This window comes from Nipponia nippon, unplaced genomic scaffold (assembly GCF_047370975.1).
Source record: "Nipponia nippon isolate SJK-2023a ecotype South Korea unplaced genomic scaffold, ASM4737097v1 scaffold_20, whole genome shotgun sequence".
In the NCBI taxonomy this organism is placed as follows: Eukaryota; Metazoa; Chordata; class Aves; order Pelecaniformes; family Threskiornithidae; genus Nipponia; species Nipponia nippon.
In genome coordinates, this window is record NW_028262337.1 from 1,792,044 (window position 1) to 1,807,792 (window position 15,749).

General features: G+C 46.1%; 1 protein-coding gene across 2 annotated transcripts in view; it reads left to right on the top strand.

Moving 5' to 3' along the window:
- The first annotated feature begins 4,370 nt into the window (after positions 1 to 4,370).
- GHR (growth hormone receptor) overlaps positions 4,371 to 15,749 on the top strand; it is a 133,373-nt gene continuing 121,994 nt past the window's right edge. The window contains exon 1 of one of the 2 annotated variants that reach the window (XM_087759828.1): positions 4,371 to 4,599. The gene's annotated coding sequence lies outside the window, so the exon portion shown is untranslated. The remainder of the gene's footprint in view (positions 4,600 to 15,749) is intronic. The other variant, XM_087759825.1, reaches the window with a different exon arrangement.

The following is a 15,749-nucleotide window of genomic DNA, read 5'->3' on the forward strand; positions in this document are numbered from 1 at the left end:
GGTCTGCTTTTTACTCCTGATTAGATGCATGATACAGAACAGGGTTGGGAAGCACATGAATGAACATGGTGCTTTGGGAGAGTCAAAAAGTGCTATCTCACATCATCTTATGAACTTCCATGTACATAACAATAAACTGCTTTGAAAGACACTCCTCTCTAGAGCATTTGAATGATACTCCAACAAAATAATATTAAGACAAGATTTTCCTCTACTGATGTTATGTTTTTCTCAAAATGGTTAGTTGATGTAAAAAAACAAGCTCTTCAGAAAAAGGTTAATGTCATCCTCAATAGAAAGCATATCAGTTATGTACAGAAGGCAACAACATGTATTCTGTCAGCCTGCCTGTCTTGAATCCCTTGCCGTCACACACACTTAAGACCTGTCAATTATAGACTTTAAGCTGAATCATAAATTAAAGGATGCTACTGTTTCTGGAACTAGCAGACTTACGAAAACAAAAAACAAAGTTACTCTGTGGTTTTGTTTTCATTCTTCAACTAGCCCAAGAAATTTAAATCTCCTGCTTTATACACTGTGACCTTGGTCAAATTCTTGTCTGTCGTCTTTTTCATGGTAACACTAGTGTTTTAGCTTAAAGTGAATTTGAGTACCCAAATAATCAAACACAGTCTCTGCTCTAGCTCCTGTGATCTCCTTTCCACCTAAATCTGACAAGACAAAGAGAACTTGGGGTGGCGAAGGGAAACATGTAGCAAAAGTTGCAGGAAAATGGTCATGAAATGTGAGTAGAAAGCAAGTGCATGCTCTGAGCAATAAAATGTAAAATACTTTGAAACGTGAACCAGTTAGGCGTCTAACATAATGGAATTTAGGAATCTCTAAGTGCAGGAAGGCAATCCAAGAAAGCCTTGTATTACTTGTATTGCAGCAATGAAGAAAATTAAAAATATTTATCCTACAGACACATAACACACACCCTAGTGCTTTTGGAGCTCCAGGACTAGCTGTAGACAGTGTGGAGACTTGAAATCTAATTTACGGGAAAAGTCCTAATTATTAAAAAAAAAAAATCAAATTCTCTTGTTTTCCAACTTCAGAGAACTCATTTCACAAACTTTCATCTGCCTCCTACCTGTGTACTGATGACCTTCACCCCTCCAAAGACCCCCTGCTATCCCAAGCCAGCACCCCAAACCAGCACCTACCTGCACTCTTACCAGTCTCCTGTCTTCCCAGCCCCATCCGCACCCCCACAAGCTTTCTGATTGAAAATTACTTTGGCTGCTTTTGCCTAAATTGTGTCTCGTTGGCAGTGAACTGTGTTTGACATTAATCATAGAATCATAGAATCATTTAGGTTGGAAAAGACCTTTAAGATCATCAAGCCCAGCTGTTAACCCAGCACTGCCAAGTCCACCACCAAACCACGTCCCTAAGCACCACATCCACATGTCTTTTGCTCTAGACCCTTCACCAGCTTTGTCGCTTTTCTCTGGACACACTCCAGCACCTCAGTGTCCTTCTTGTAGTAGAGGGGATCAAAACTGAACACAGTACTTGAGGTGCGGCCTCACCAGCGCTGAGCACAGGGGGACGATCACTTCCCCGGTCCTGCTGGCTACACTATTCCTGAGACAAGCCAGGATGCTATTGGCCTTCTTGGCCACCTGGGCACACTGCTGGCTCATGTTTAGCCAGCTGTTGACCAACATCTCCAGGTCCTTTTCTGCCAGGCAGCTCTCCAGTCACTCCTCCCCCAGCCTGTAGCGTTGCATGGGGTTGTTGTGACCCAAGTGCAGGACCCGGCACTTGGCCTTGTTGAACCTCACACAGTTGGCCTTGGCCCATCAATCCAGCCTGTCCAGATCCCTCTGCAGGGCCTTCCTACCCTCCAGCAGATCGACACTCCCACCCAACTTAGTGTCGCCTGCAAACATATTGAGGGTGCTCTCAATCCCCTCGTCCAGATCATTGATAAAGATATTAAACAGAACTGGCCCCAGTACTGAGCCCTGGGGAACGCCACTTGTGACCGGCCGCCAGCTGGAGTTAACTCCATTTACCACAGAATCCCCATGAAACTAAACCACCTGCCTTGTGAAGAAGCAGAAAACACTACCTAGTATACAGAAAGTGCAGGGAGGTATAAATCCAAAATATATAATAAAACCAATGATTTATTATTATCTATGCTTATTCGTACATATAATGAGGAAGCAGTAAAGTATTTTCCCTGGTTTATCTATGTTGTATTTTAGATGTCCAACTCTCACTGCTACTTGGCCAACACAAAATAATTTGTAATAATCTCAGATCTTATTATGTTATGGGAATGTTGTATTAAACAAATGCCATAAATATCTCTGGAGCTGGAATACAAGTCGTCTTCTCCTAACACAGTACTCCAACCACAAAACTACAGAGTTAAGATCGGTCTGTGGTTGCAATTTCTGACCCAAAGGGTTACTAATCATGCTTTGCCATAGATTTAGTAGCAGCAGGTAAGAATGAAAGGCTTGAGGAACAACCGCTAGTTTGGCATCACACGCATCTCCCGGGAGATGTGGATATGAATCCCCCTAACCAGTGGCAGGAACTGAAACTTAATGTCCTTTGCATGTATATTAATGGAAAGGCTATGGTATTGCTTGACACTGTTGAAAGAATATAGAGTTCTGTTTCCATGATTTTTTAAATGAGGAAAAGGCAAGAGATGATTCTTGTGTAGGAATAAGAAAGATCTATCTGTGCACTTAGTTTAAAACCTCAGTGACACTTCTGGCAGATAGTTATCGAAACATCAGATTTCAATTCCCGTAAGCCAATCAAAAATTGATGAGGTCACATGTCACGGCCCATCTTGCCCCAGCTACATGTTTTTACCCCCCGCCTTTGGTCTGGCACTCACAGGAGTGGGCAGAGAGCCAGCCTGGAGAGCCAGCCCAGCTGTTTGCAGGTCAGTCTTTGAGGCATGCCAGCTCCCCGAAGCCAAGCAGCACCCAGTCGCACAGCTCCTGGTGCAAGAACAAGGGAAGGGCAGTGCCAACCTGAGCAGCAAAAGGTGCCAGGAACTGCACCGTCCCTGGCCACTGTAACCCAACAACTTCCATGTGGTGGCACCAGCATTCGTGTTCATCAAACCGCAGCAGGGCACCCGGGTGAGCTACAATTCTCTTCTGTTCTGGGTTCATTTCAGAGGGGTCTCTGCATTCTGGCTTACCTAGCGATCGCGAAACTCCTGCAACACTGGCGTGTGTGGCTCTTGTCTCACCTCCCTTGTATGAGGAAGCCAGATGCTGAGCCAGCATGGGGGGGGGGGGGGGGGAGGGGACAAGGGCCTTAAGGATCCGTATGTCACTGCTGAAGTCACCTTTGCGCATGTGGGTCTCTCTCTGGTGCTTTGCCAACGTAAATGATGCCTCAATAAAATAAACTGATGGCACTATCCTCATTTTGACTGTTTTCTTTCCTACGATGCCTCTCAAAAGAGAAATCTATGTTATTGCAAGAAAAGTCCCAGCAGTCGTTCTCCCCTTTCCTGTAGCTCCTGCCTGCGCCCGCACCGCTTCGCCCTGCCCGTGCTCTGCCGGGCGCCGGGCGAGGAACGCGCCCCTCCTTGCACTTTCAGCCCATCAAAACCACTTCGCCGCTACCTGGCCGCCGCAGGCGCGGCCCGCCGCCACCCCCTCCTCCCCAAAATCGGAGAATTCACCGCCTCCCTGAAAACAAACCCGGGCGCCAGCCCTGCCCTCACCGGCACACGGCGGGGCCGGCAGCCCGGGCTCTCGCCCCCCTCCGGCGGCCGCTCCGGGGGAGCGGGGTGGCCCGTCCGCGCAGCCCCCGCGCCCGCAGCGCGGAGCGGGCGTCCCGGGAGGCCGCTTCTCCCCCGCGGGGGCAGCGAGAGGCGCTGCAGTAGCCGCCGCCTTCCCCTAGACGGAGCCCCGCGGCGCGGTGAAAGTGTCAGGCACCGGCCGGGGCTGCGGGGCGGCCGGGCAGCGGGCCGCGCTCCCGGGGACGCGCCGAGCCGCCCCCGCCCCGCCCCGCCAGACATGTTCCCCCGGCGCGCCGCCGGCCCCGCTCCCTGACCCCCTCCTCCCCGCGGCGGGCGGACAGCCAGCTGCCGAGCGGGGCGCGGCGGCCATGGGAGGAGGGGGAGGAGGAGGAGGAGGAGGAAGAGGCGGCGGCGGCCGCTGAGCGCCCTGCGCCCCGGCAGGCAGGGCAAGGCAGGCGCGGAGGGGGCTGCGGGGCGGCGGCGAGCGACGCGAGTGCTGCCGCTGCTGCCGCGGCCGCCGGCGGGGGGAGCGGAGGGGGGGTGGGTGTGCGGGGAGGGGCGGCGGGCTCCGCTCCCCGCCGCCCCCCGCCCCGGCCTGACCTCCCCGCCCGCCCCGTCCCGCCCCGCCCCGCGGGAGGGGTGCGGGCTCAGCCCCGCGCCCGGCCGCCCTCCCTCGCCGCCGTCGGTCGCTGCCGCCTCAGAAGTTGGGGCCGGCCCCGGGCGGAGGGAGCGCGATGCCCGGCGGTGCCGCCGCCGCGGCGGCCGCTCGCTGAGGCGCTCCCATGGTGCCGGCGCCCGCCGGGGGGGGCCGCGCCCGCCGCCGCCCCGCCGAAACCTGGGGGAAGTTTCCGAGCGAGTCGGTGAGTACCGGGCAGCGGCTCCGCGCCTCTCCCCCGGCCGCGTCCCGCGTGGGGCGGCCGCGGGGCGGCTTCCTCGCCCCCAGCCCCAGCGGCGGCGGCGGGCCGGGGTCCGGCTGCCGTCGGGTTCGCCTCCCGCCCGCCCGGCTCTCGCCTGGGGGCCGCGGGGGGTTTGTGGACAGCCCCCACGGCCCCGGTCGGTGCCGGAGCCCCCTGCGGGAGCGGCGGCGGCCGGCGCGTCCCGCTGGCGTGGGCAGCGGGCGGCAGCCCTGGCCGTGGCCGTGGCCGCCGAGCCGCGGCTGGGACGGGGGCGGGCGGGGGGCGAAAAGTTTTGTGTCCCCGCGTGGTGTGGGTGATGGGGGGGGGCGGGGGAGGGAAGCGTGGCCTTGGAGGTCTGGAGAAACAGCGCTCCGCAGAGAAGTTTTCTCTGTGGGCTTGGATTTAAAGGGCAGAGCGAGAACGGTGGATGAGCTGCCAGCGTCTCGGGCTTCCCTGCTGTAGTGGACCTAGTCGGAGTGTCTCTTCGGTGTGGTTTATTCCAGTTTATACACACACACACACGCACCCTTTTTTTAACTTTTCATGCCATCTGTAATGGATTGCATTTATTAGTGTGGTCTGCTGTAAACATTGCATGGGAAAAAACCTGAAGATAGTATTTTAAAAAACAAATACCGCAAATACTCTGAGCAGAGGTACACAAAACGGAGGTTGTTATCGCAGAGGAATAACCAGTGTTTTCTCACAGCAGCGTCTTCAGTGATATGTGTTGCAAACTCTCACGGGGCTCATTCTAGAGATCGAGCGTGTGGATGCGCATTAGTTACTCATCTTTTCAGTAGTGTGTATCTTGTTCGGAATCTAGTGTATTATTAACTCACTGTATTCAGTCACAGCTTCACTTTCCTCCTCGTGTAGCAGCTACAAAAGACCCACACCTGGTCATCCTTCTGTTCGTGGTTAAATCAGAAATAAGAACGAAGCAATTAAAAAACTGTAGCCCACCGCTTGAGTTGGATCCCGTTTTATAAATGCTTTAAGCAAGTGTTTACTGATAAGAAAAATTGAAGTTATTTATGAGGTAAAGAGGTGCTTAACTTAAATCTGAAAGGCTCTTAGCTATAGCATAGACTTGGTTGCTCACATCAGTGATGAAGGCGTAGTTGGGAATAGAATCAATATAAGGAGATTTGCTATGATTTATGTAAATACCGGCGTTTATTTAAAAGATGCTGTTTTAAATACTGAGATTAGAGTAGATTGCAGTTGAGATGTTTTGTTGCTCTGGGTGATAAATATAAGTGTTACTGGAAGTTATTCAGACAACTTGAAATGTTTAAATAGGAATGTGGTGTCTTTCATCTCCACAATGTCTCAGTCTCGCATTACTAGAATTGCTACTGACCCTGTAAATTCAGGACGTTAGCACGTTTTAATAATTATAAAGGATTGACAAACCAAGACAGCTTGTGATGCTTCTGAGGAGTAATTTCTAAAATTGCCAGTAAATGGTAGTGGTACTTTTAGTAAATATGTGAAAACAACTGCTGAAACTTACTCTAATGTATAAAGAAGTCATAGATAACTCCCCAAACATTTTGGAGTCAAATTCTCTGAGTACGCAAGCATCGTTTTCATTGCCATGGGCTGTTTCACTGTCTGCTGGTGTTGATGTACCTGCATGGCACGGTGCAGCACCATGCAAATACATAAACTTGGGGTCTCTATCGAGGTGTTATTTTCTGTAGCACCGTGCAGCGTGGCAGCACTGCTCCCAGAGAGCGCTTGGGTGTCTGTGCCACGCTGGGTGGGTTGGGGAGATGTACAGAGCTCGATTCTGCACGTTTTTACTGACTGAACTGGCATGTGCTACTGCGTGTGACCTCTTGTGCCCGTTTCCAGTAGGGAAAGCTCAAATAAATCCTGGATGGCAATTCCCCTGGTTCTGGTTTGGTACCTTTCTTTTCCATAATGTGGAGGCTGAGGAAGTATAACATATGTTGGTCCTTTTAGTGTATAACTTTGACTCACAGTGTCTCTTTCCCTTGACTGTATGTACATTTCTGTTAATGTGTATATAAACTAGAGGTAGGCCTTCCTCCTATCAAGTGAAGCTTCCTTTTGCTGCAAAAATTGTTTTTTATCAAAGCGAGTATTTATCTTGCGCTACTAATGAGAGCATCGAGCTGAATAAATACAACATTGTGTATCTTGTTTGAAATACCAGATTTACATGGACAAAACAGAAGCTATGAATATTTGTCATTGAGAAAGCACTATAGGCAGAAATGCTTTTATTTTTTTTTTTGTCTGATTTAAAAAAAAAAAAAGTTTTATCAGACACAACAGCACTTACATTCAGCCCAGTTGAAGCTCTTGCAATCTTAAGGTAAGTGTCAAAACATTTTCAAAGCATTGAAAATAAATGAAAATGACAGGAATAGCAAGAGGGGGTAAAGTCAGTGGGGAAAGGACGGGCAAGGATACCAGCAGTGCAATAATGAGTCTGCTCAGTCCACATGGGAGTCCCTAAATGATGGGTTCGCTAGAGGGTCGGGTTCCTTTTAACTAAAAGGATCTTCCTTATTTTTTCACCAAATATTGATCTGATGGAAGGACAAATCTTTGGCCCAGCAGAGCAGGGATGGTAATTCTGGGAAGAGGGCAGTGTGAGGAAAGCAGGCAGAGAGGCAGCGAGGCTGCCTCTGCCGTCACGGCGAAGGCGAAAGGGTGACGCGATGAGATACTAGCTTGGCAGGAACAGATTTGTGTCAGGACTTAAAGGAACACTTTGTGCTCAAATTGTTTATCACAAGGGAAATCTTTCTTTATTGTATATGAATCCCAATTTAAGTTCTTTGTATGAGATGGGTGTTTATTTACACATCATTTTAATTTGTGAGAGATATAACAACCGTCCTCTTACCAAAGAGCTGGTTATTAATGTATGAGAAACAATTTTTCCCACTAAATTATAAAGGCTGTTTCCTGGCAGAGATGGATATTGTCCATATCACATTTACTGCAGATTATGAAATGAAAATACATTTAAGCATGATATTTTATTGACCTTTAGAAAGCAGATATTCTATTGAAAAGAAAGTCATCACCAGAAACTTTATTTTTTTTATGAATAAGTTAATATTAACTTCGGAAACACTTCACAGTAGCAGGGTGGTTTGCAATAGGATGGGACTTAACATCTTACCTAAGCAAGGTAATGTTCCTTACTGTTTGCTGAGCATTTCAGAGGTATGATGTTGTGAGGATGTAAAGGACAATTAATGTTATTTTTACTGAAGGAATACCTGCTGGAAAACACCCTTGTCCAGTCTTCTGCTTCGAGCAGTAATGGTCACTGATGCATGAGATACTTGTATTAAATGTGTGGATGCACGTGCACAGGCACTCGGTTCACAGTAACCTTTCAGGTGTAAGGTTGTCCCACTTCATTTGTTATCCATGCAGTCAGCACTGAAGGATTAGAGCAGTAATCAAGCATTTATGAGCTTTAAAACTCCATTTGTCAGGCTATTCATACTTAATCGTGCGAATCACATTTATGTTAGTCTTTTGACTTTCCAAAAAATCCACTGACTGTGATGCCGACATCCATATCTTCTAAATCATGCTCAGTTTTATAACTTTGAGTTATTAAGATACTGCTGTTTGTAGCAATAGAGTCTGTAGCATAGTCTTTTGTCCTGCTACCTGTCCGAACTAGCGGTTATGTTTTGTGGAAGGGATCCGCTGCGTGGGATGGTGGTCATACAGGGCTGCATGGGGGATGCTGGAGATGGTGGTGCAGACAACGAACTCTGCGCGGGGAGCGCTGATGGGAGGATGTGGAGCTCTGGTAAATTTAGCAGAAAATTTTAACCTCTCTGCATTAAGAGAGTAAACATAGCACCCATTCTTCTGGTGTGGAAGGAGTTATGCTTTCCTGTCTCTCCTTTTCTGTAGCCATTTAGAGAGACACACAGCGTTAGGGTATCACAGTGCTAGACCTGCTAGGCCTGTGCATCAAGCACTGGTGGGTGCGTAATGTGGGAAACTGAACTCGGAATGTGCAAAGAGAAGATGCCTCACCGGCTTTACACTCATTAAGGCGGAAGATTTCTGTCTCTGATCACTTAATAAGCTTACTGCTCGTAATCCTAGAACAAAGATGATCCATGAGGACATAAATATGAATAATCAGTTGCATTTGGGTACTATTTAAGCACTAGACAATAATAGGGATGAAGATAATTAACATTTAGAACTTTAAAAGCTGTTTAAATACCGTCATAAATCCATTGCAGTCTTCAAATTCAGTTTATAAGTAGTCAGTCCAAACATAATGTAATATTTCACATGCTCCACAGAGTAATTTTGTGCAATACAGGTTTGTCGGCAGCTAACACACAGCTCTTGAGGGGTAGTTGGAAAGAGTTAGGTTATTAATAACATCGTCGTGTTGCATCATTCAAGCGCTTAAATTGAGTTTTAACTTTTACTACCTCAGAAGAAGATGAGGTTGGTAAAACTTGGCCTTTCAGTAGGAGAAAAATCAAATCCTGACCTATTATCAGGAGCTGTTCCAGCACCGTGCTCACTGGCTATTGGCTTGCACCTCAGGCTGCTGTGGCACTGCAGTCCTGGGCAGCCTGGTATAGTCACTCAGTACGCAAGCTTTAGCTCTGGTGCTGGTTCAGGTCTGACCAACCTAGAATTTGGGGAGAACAGAAGTATTTTTGCCTGTTCTTCTCCAGGTACAGACATCCAATGGCTGTTTCTAGCCTTGAAAGTCTGCTGCACCTGTAAAATGCTGGCTTCGTTCAAATCCCAGTGGGCTGGCTCCATATTCCAGTAGATGTCTAGGATGCATTGATGGTACTCTGTAGGTAGAAACTGTACCTGTGTTAGTTCTGTGAACAGATGTCTGTGTGCCTGAGCAGTATGCAACAGTTTGGGGGTTTAATCTGTACATGGTTCATCTCTACAACCTTATTGATGTAGCCAAACAACTCCTTTTGTGCCTGTTGGAGTTTGGGGATTGGGTAGTGATAGTCTGACCATGAAAGAGAGTCTGTAGGCCAGGAGAAACAGACTGAAAGAACCAACAAATTTTATTTCAGCTGTCTCAGTTAAATAAGCATGCTTGTCAGTTTTTGCTTCACTTCACGAACTGCATGCCTTATTCCCAGCTGCTCTCAAATGTTCAGTTAGCAGTCTGATTTCTGCTATATTTCATGTTTTTTTCTTTTTTTGCCTCTCTTTTTCACACACATATAGGAATTTATGTCAGTGTTATCTTGAGAATGGATTGGTGCAGTGGGCTGTCCTTTATTTCATGACTGCAAACATTCTTTGAATTTGGTACCGAATGCTTATTAAATTGTGTTTGCTCAAGAACCATGTTATGAACCTACTTTATAACTGAGTGATGCCTTTTATACTGTTTTCATCCAAGAAAGCTCGAACCGTTTGGTGTTTTGACTGTTCATGAGATTGTCAGTGACTTTATGTGATGCTATAAAAAGTGAGCAAAAAGAAAGCAGAATTCCTTCTAGATGATGGTTCTTGTCCCTTGCTTTGCGTGAGTTGAAGAGGACTGGTTGTGATTGCATTTGGGACCAAGCTTTATCTGTTCTGCTTAGAGTAAGGAAGGCCTGGGATGAGGATAGAGAGGAGAAAAGCAATTAGATGCCATGAGCTGCTGTATCTTTGGCTTTGATTACTTTTTATTGCTGAGCCTAGTAAGGTATGTCCGAGGAATGCTGTGGAACTTTTACCTACAAAGAAATCCCCAAGAAAACCATCGCTTTTGTAATGACTCTGGCAGCTTGAATTCGGGCACGGAGCAGCTCTAAGGACTAAGTCAGATGTTAAGTAAACAGGGCAGAATATGGCGCGCTCAGGGCTCCATGAGCCCATCTGTACTTCACAGCACGTGCAGATCAAGCCCAGTGAGATGTGCTTAGGCTGGCGCTTTGGTCTTCCAGGTTGAGTCCTGGCTTTTGTAGGGCATGTTCTAGGGCCATGGTTGTTGCAGTGAGTTGAGCCACCAGAAGGAACGATTTGCAGCGTGCGATGGGAAATCCTGCTCTTTTTTTCTTGAATTTGTTAGCAGTTTTTGGCTCATCCACAAATGTAACACACACATGCAGCTAAAACTTTTAAGGCTTGACTTGTGCTTGTTCCAGGCAGTGCCAACCTGCTGGTCCAGTACGTGCGGATGAACTGTTCTTACTCATGGCCCCAACATTACCGCAACAGGATCAAAGAGAGTGTGTGCGATGGCGCTTTACGCTTTTTAGCTCTGATTTCTGACCTTTGGAGAGCAGCAGTGAGTCTCTGGGTCTGCTCGTGCTGGGTGGTGGTAACAAACACTGCAGAGGAGAGACGCTTGTTATGTGATACGGTCACTGCTGGCCTCCTGTACGCCGGCCAGTTCTGCTCGCGCAGGACAGCGTGTACGGCATGGAGGGACTGCAGTCTCGGACAGGGAGAAATGGCCCCTCCACCTCCCTCTGACGAAGGCTATTTTTGTGGAACTGTGTGATGAGCTCTGGTATCTTCCAGCTCTAAGGTGCATTTAATAAGGGTGCCCATACCAGTTCAGAAACAATTTCAGAAAAAGCGGTCACTGTTGTAAAACAGCCTGTGCCTCGTTACTGCTGGTTCTTAGTTAAGTGTTTTGCTTGAATAGCTAATTTCCTTGAAATAATAGGTAGCTTTGAGAGAACAAATTTCTTTTATTGTACTGGCTCCAGACACACTTCTTTTCAGTGGCATGTAGTTTATCCACCACAAGGCACACAGAAGTGTGAAACTACAGTGGATACTGCTTGATGATTCTTAAGGCTTTGGCTGACTGCAGGGATGCTGGTGGTGACATTAAGGAAGGATGACATTCACCTGTTGTAAGTGGTGTGAGGGGCCTGCCTAAATTGCATTGGCGCAAGGAGGAGAGCAAGAATACTTGCATGAAGATGCATCATTGATTTTTCAGGCTTATTGTGCGTAACTGTGTAGAACTGGTATCTGACGTACACAGGAAATAAGCAATACATTGTGCCCTTGTATCTTTGATCTAGCGTGTGGCATAGATGAATGCACTTAATGCCATGACGGAAAAAGTAATGCTGTTTACTGTTGCGCCCATGCATTTGTTGTAGCCTGTTCGGTTGCTTTTTTCCAATTATAAAAAAGTTAATGTTTTATTAAAGTAACCAAAAGTATTGTGAAAATCATTGCAGGTCTCTTTTCCTCTCCTGTTCTACTACTGGAGGTGGAGGGCTTTCTCTGTAAGAGCCGAAGGGAGCTTTATGGATCCAGTGGGAATAAAAAGTCCATCTGTCAAACAGAAAGAACATAGGATTTAGGAAGAGAGATGCCTCCTGGCTAATTGTTCATGTTGACATTGAACAATATAATGGAAATCTTCATACAGAAACTTCTGTAGTCATACTTCTGTTTTGTATGCTGAGGTTTGAATTTCAGATATAATTAATTTTTTAAAGAATTTTGAATGTTATTTCAAGCCTAAGGAACCCGAGAGCCTGGTTAACTGCAGGAGATCTCAGAGTAGAAGAGGGAGGAAGTTTTCCACAGTGGGCAAACATTTTCTACAGGTGTTTCAGTTTGCTAAATCATGCAGAAAAGTAGAGGAGGTTTTATGGTGTGAGGGATAAAAGGCCAGGGACTGCACATAGCTTGTGAATAATTTCTGAAACAAAATGGAATATGTGTAAGTAGAAAGACCAGAACATGAAAGCTTGGGGAATTTTTGGCTAATACTGGAAAGACTGAAGTTAAAGTGCAACCAAATAGTTCAGAGTCTATCTTAAGGTGAAACCTGGATGTTACGTGACCAGTAATCAAAAGGGCATGTTTAAGTGTAACAGTTTGTTTAGGAATGTTTGAGATGGCTGGACTAAAGCACAGTAAAAAAAAACCAAACCCTCAGGATGATTTAAAAATTCAAATGTAACTTGAGTTGCACCCAGAAGCGTATTTTTGTACTGATTTTTTAAAAGACTTATTATTATAATGATTACGCCACTTTATGGGTAGATATGTGTGGTAAGAGTAGAAAAGGTTTTGGTAGTGTAGGACTTGTTTTGCCAGAGGCTTGCACTGTTGTGCTCTCCAAGTGACATACTGGTTGCAGAGTTTTGTAGGAGCCTGTCAGTGCAGCAACTCGTAACAAAACATAGGGAATGGAAAAATGGTATTTTTGCATCAAACAACTGATGTCTTTCACCAATTCATTTTATATGTGAGCAGTTGGTACACATTTTTTGTTTATGACACAGTTTTTGTTTTATTTACTGATGCCGAAGTGTGAAAAAATGTAAGATGTCAGTAAAAATGACTGGCATCATTTGTTCTGAGGGCTGAAACAGAAGAGGTGTCTCTCACTAGCTATTTATTTGTCTGGATTTTTTAAACTGATTTTAAAAGGTTCCTGCCAAGGAGCCTGATCTGACAAGAGACAATGGCTTGGTAATCCTGTTTGTATGAAGCAGAAGTGTGCCCTTATGGGCAAAAGAAGAATTATCCCTCCGACCCTCTACATCTCAGACACCTGCACTAACCAGATATCTTGAAAATTGGCATGAGAAGTACATTTATTCCCATTCAGGTTGAGCAGTACGACAGAGCAGTGACCTCAGCTGTGGCTTCTGGATCTGCAGGTCACACAGCTGTCTGTTCTTGGGGCTTTTTGTTTGTCCCACTGGGGCTGGCCGGGCTCCTCTGCCCCTGGAGCCACATGCCAAAACCTTTGCTCAGCTGAGAGCAAGAGTTGAATAGGCTTAGTCAAGTAATTTTTTTTAATATAACTTTGAACCCTGAAACACCTTCTAGCGGGGTACAAACCGTTTTAGAAATTTCTTATGTTTATGTTACAGTATATATAAACATCCTTTATGTTGTCATTTTTTATAGGGTCTCTAGGTTGAAAGCCCCTGTAACCTACTAGGCTGATATTCATTAGAGTTACTGACTCTTATTCTGTGGAAAAGTGACCATGAGCCAGCCTGCCAGAGAGAGTGCAGCGGAACAGATGGAGATGGGAGGAAGGAACACTTTTAAACTCTGCTGTCTCAGTGTCGATACCAGCCATGAGGGAGAATAAGGCAGATTACTTGCAGGGGCTTCTATAGGAGGCTTTCTTATTTTCTTCTGACTGTTTTTAAGCAGTCGTATTAAATAATTGACAAAGCCAAATACCAGAATAGTGATCCAGAGCTTACTGGACATATAGTCAAATTTCAACACATCTTTAAGAGAACAATCCATAAAGAAGAAAAATGCATCCAGATTGTTGAACTGTGTGCTCCTTTATTGTATACAATCCAAGGTGAGCCTCATGTTATCATTATATTTAATAGACCTAGCAAACTTACTTCCTTTTGCTGTATTCCAGCTCTTCTAATTGAAAGTTGGCTTTCAGTTTTCGGTAGGATTTTCTGAATTGTGCGGCTTAGAGAAAGCGTGGAAGGATTGACAGAAGCTTCTTTTATAAGACGAATGAGCAATCTTTATCTCTCCACACATCATCGTGCTTTGGCAGGGTGGCTCCGGTGGGCACTGGCAAAACCCTCTGCTTGTGGTGTTGCTTCATATCCTAGCAGATTGGTATTTTCCAGATGCTCTGATTACTCCCTACCTTAACAATACAGATAAGTGCTCTTAAAAAATGTTATTAAAATTCCTGGTCAGAAGCAGTGCAGTTGTTCACAAGCTGTGGCTTGTGGAGCACTTCCAGACGACGCAGGTTGAAGCCAGCTCAGGGAAAGTGCTGAGCTGTGCTCAGCCCGAGGAGATGGCGGCCGGGGCTTTGGTTGCCCGTTCAGCAGCCTGCGAGCACAGCTGCCTGCGCGCCGTTCCCCGTTCCTCCCCAGCGCCTCTCCCTGGGCTGCTGCTGAGCAGAAACTGAAGTCTGTGCTGATGTAACTTGGCAATCGGTTTGCTCCGATACCAGTACAGGAGAAGCACCAGATGATAAAGCCCATGTGTTAAGTGTCCCTAAAAGAAAAGAGCTGCAGAAGCTGGTGGACGTGTGGCATGGGTAGAGGTGGAAACATGCTAACGGAGAATAGCAGGAAGGCTGAAAAAGCAACCATATTCATTACTGCAATTACTGGACAGAAATAAGACATCTTCTGAGGAAGGATGAATGTTAATCTTCATTTTGTTCTGTTGGTACAGTTCATAGCACAGCTGGCTGGCAATCATTTGTAGGTGCTATAATCACCCAAACAATACCAGAGGAATTCAGACATTTGAAAAGCAACAACAGAAAAGCATCGAAAGCACAGCAAACAGGCTGGCGTTGATTCTTTACCTTGCATAAGCTTTCTGGGATGCATTAAGGGACTGAGACATGAAGAGCAGACAGTAATTCTAGCACTGTAGCTCAAGGATGGAGGGTATGTACTTCTAAGTGAACAGCACGGGCCGTTTTGGATGTTCTACATTACAAATAGTTGCTTATCGGCAGCTCTGGCTTTGGGCCTTGACTTTTGACCCCTACTGCTCTTACCATTCATTCCTTTGTCTTTGTCTTAGCAGAGCACTTCAGTTAGTACAGAAAAGGACTACTGCCATTTATTGTGTTGTTTTGTCATTCAAAAGAGTAGAAACAAACAGAACCACTCGTATTCCCTCAACCTTTTTCTTCAGAAAGTAGGGAACTTTCTGCAGATAGTGTTACAAACTTTGGATGTATTTTAAGGAGTGTTAGTATTTCTGGCCATTGTTTGGCTCAAAGACATATCCATGGACATTAAATGCTGGCTGCTCTTCTTCCCCTTATTACCAGCAAGTCACTGTGTAGAACACAGTCATTTAATTGTAATAAATTTAATCAAATGTTGAAATGGTAAAGAAGTACCACATGGACCATTAGAAATAATTATCATGGGATCAAGAAGACCCACAACAGTGGTGTTTCATCTTCAGCTATTAATACAGTCGGGGAACGAGAAGTTGTGAAGGAAATTCGAGACAATCTCTCCAAGTTTTGCCAAGATTACTCAGTGGAATCACTTGTTGCCAGATGCTGATGCTGAATGAGAGAGAGCAGCAGTCACCACTGGGGGGATTAGTTTTCTGAAATACTCAAAGTCAATTATCAGTCCTGTTGTTGTAGGGGTTTA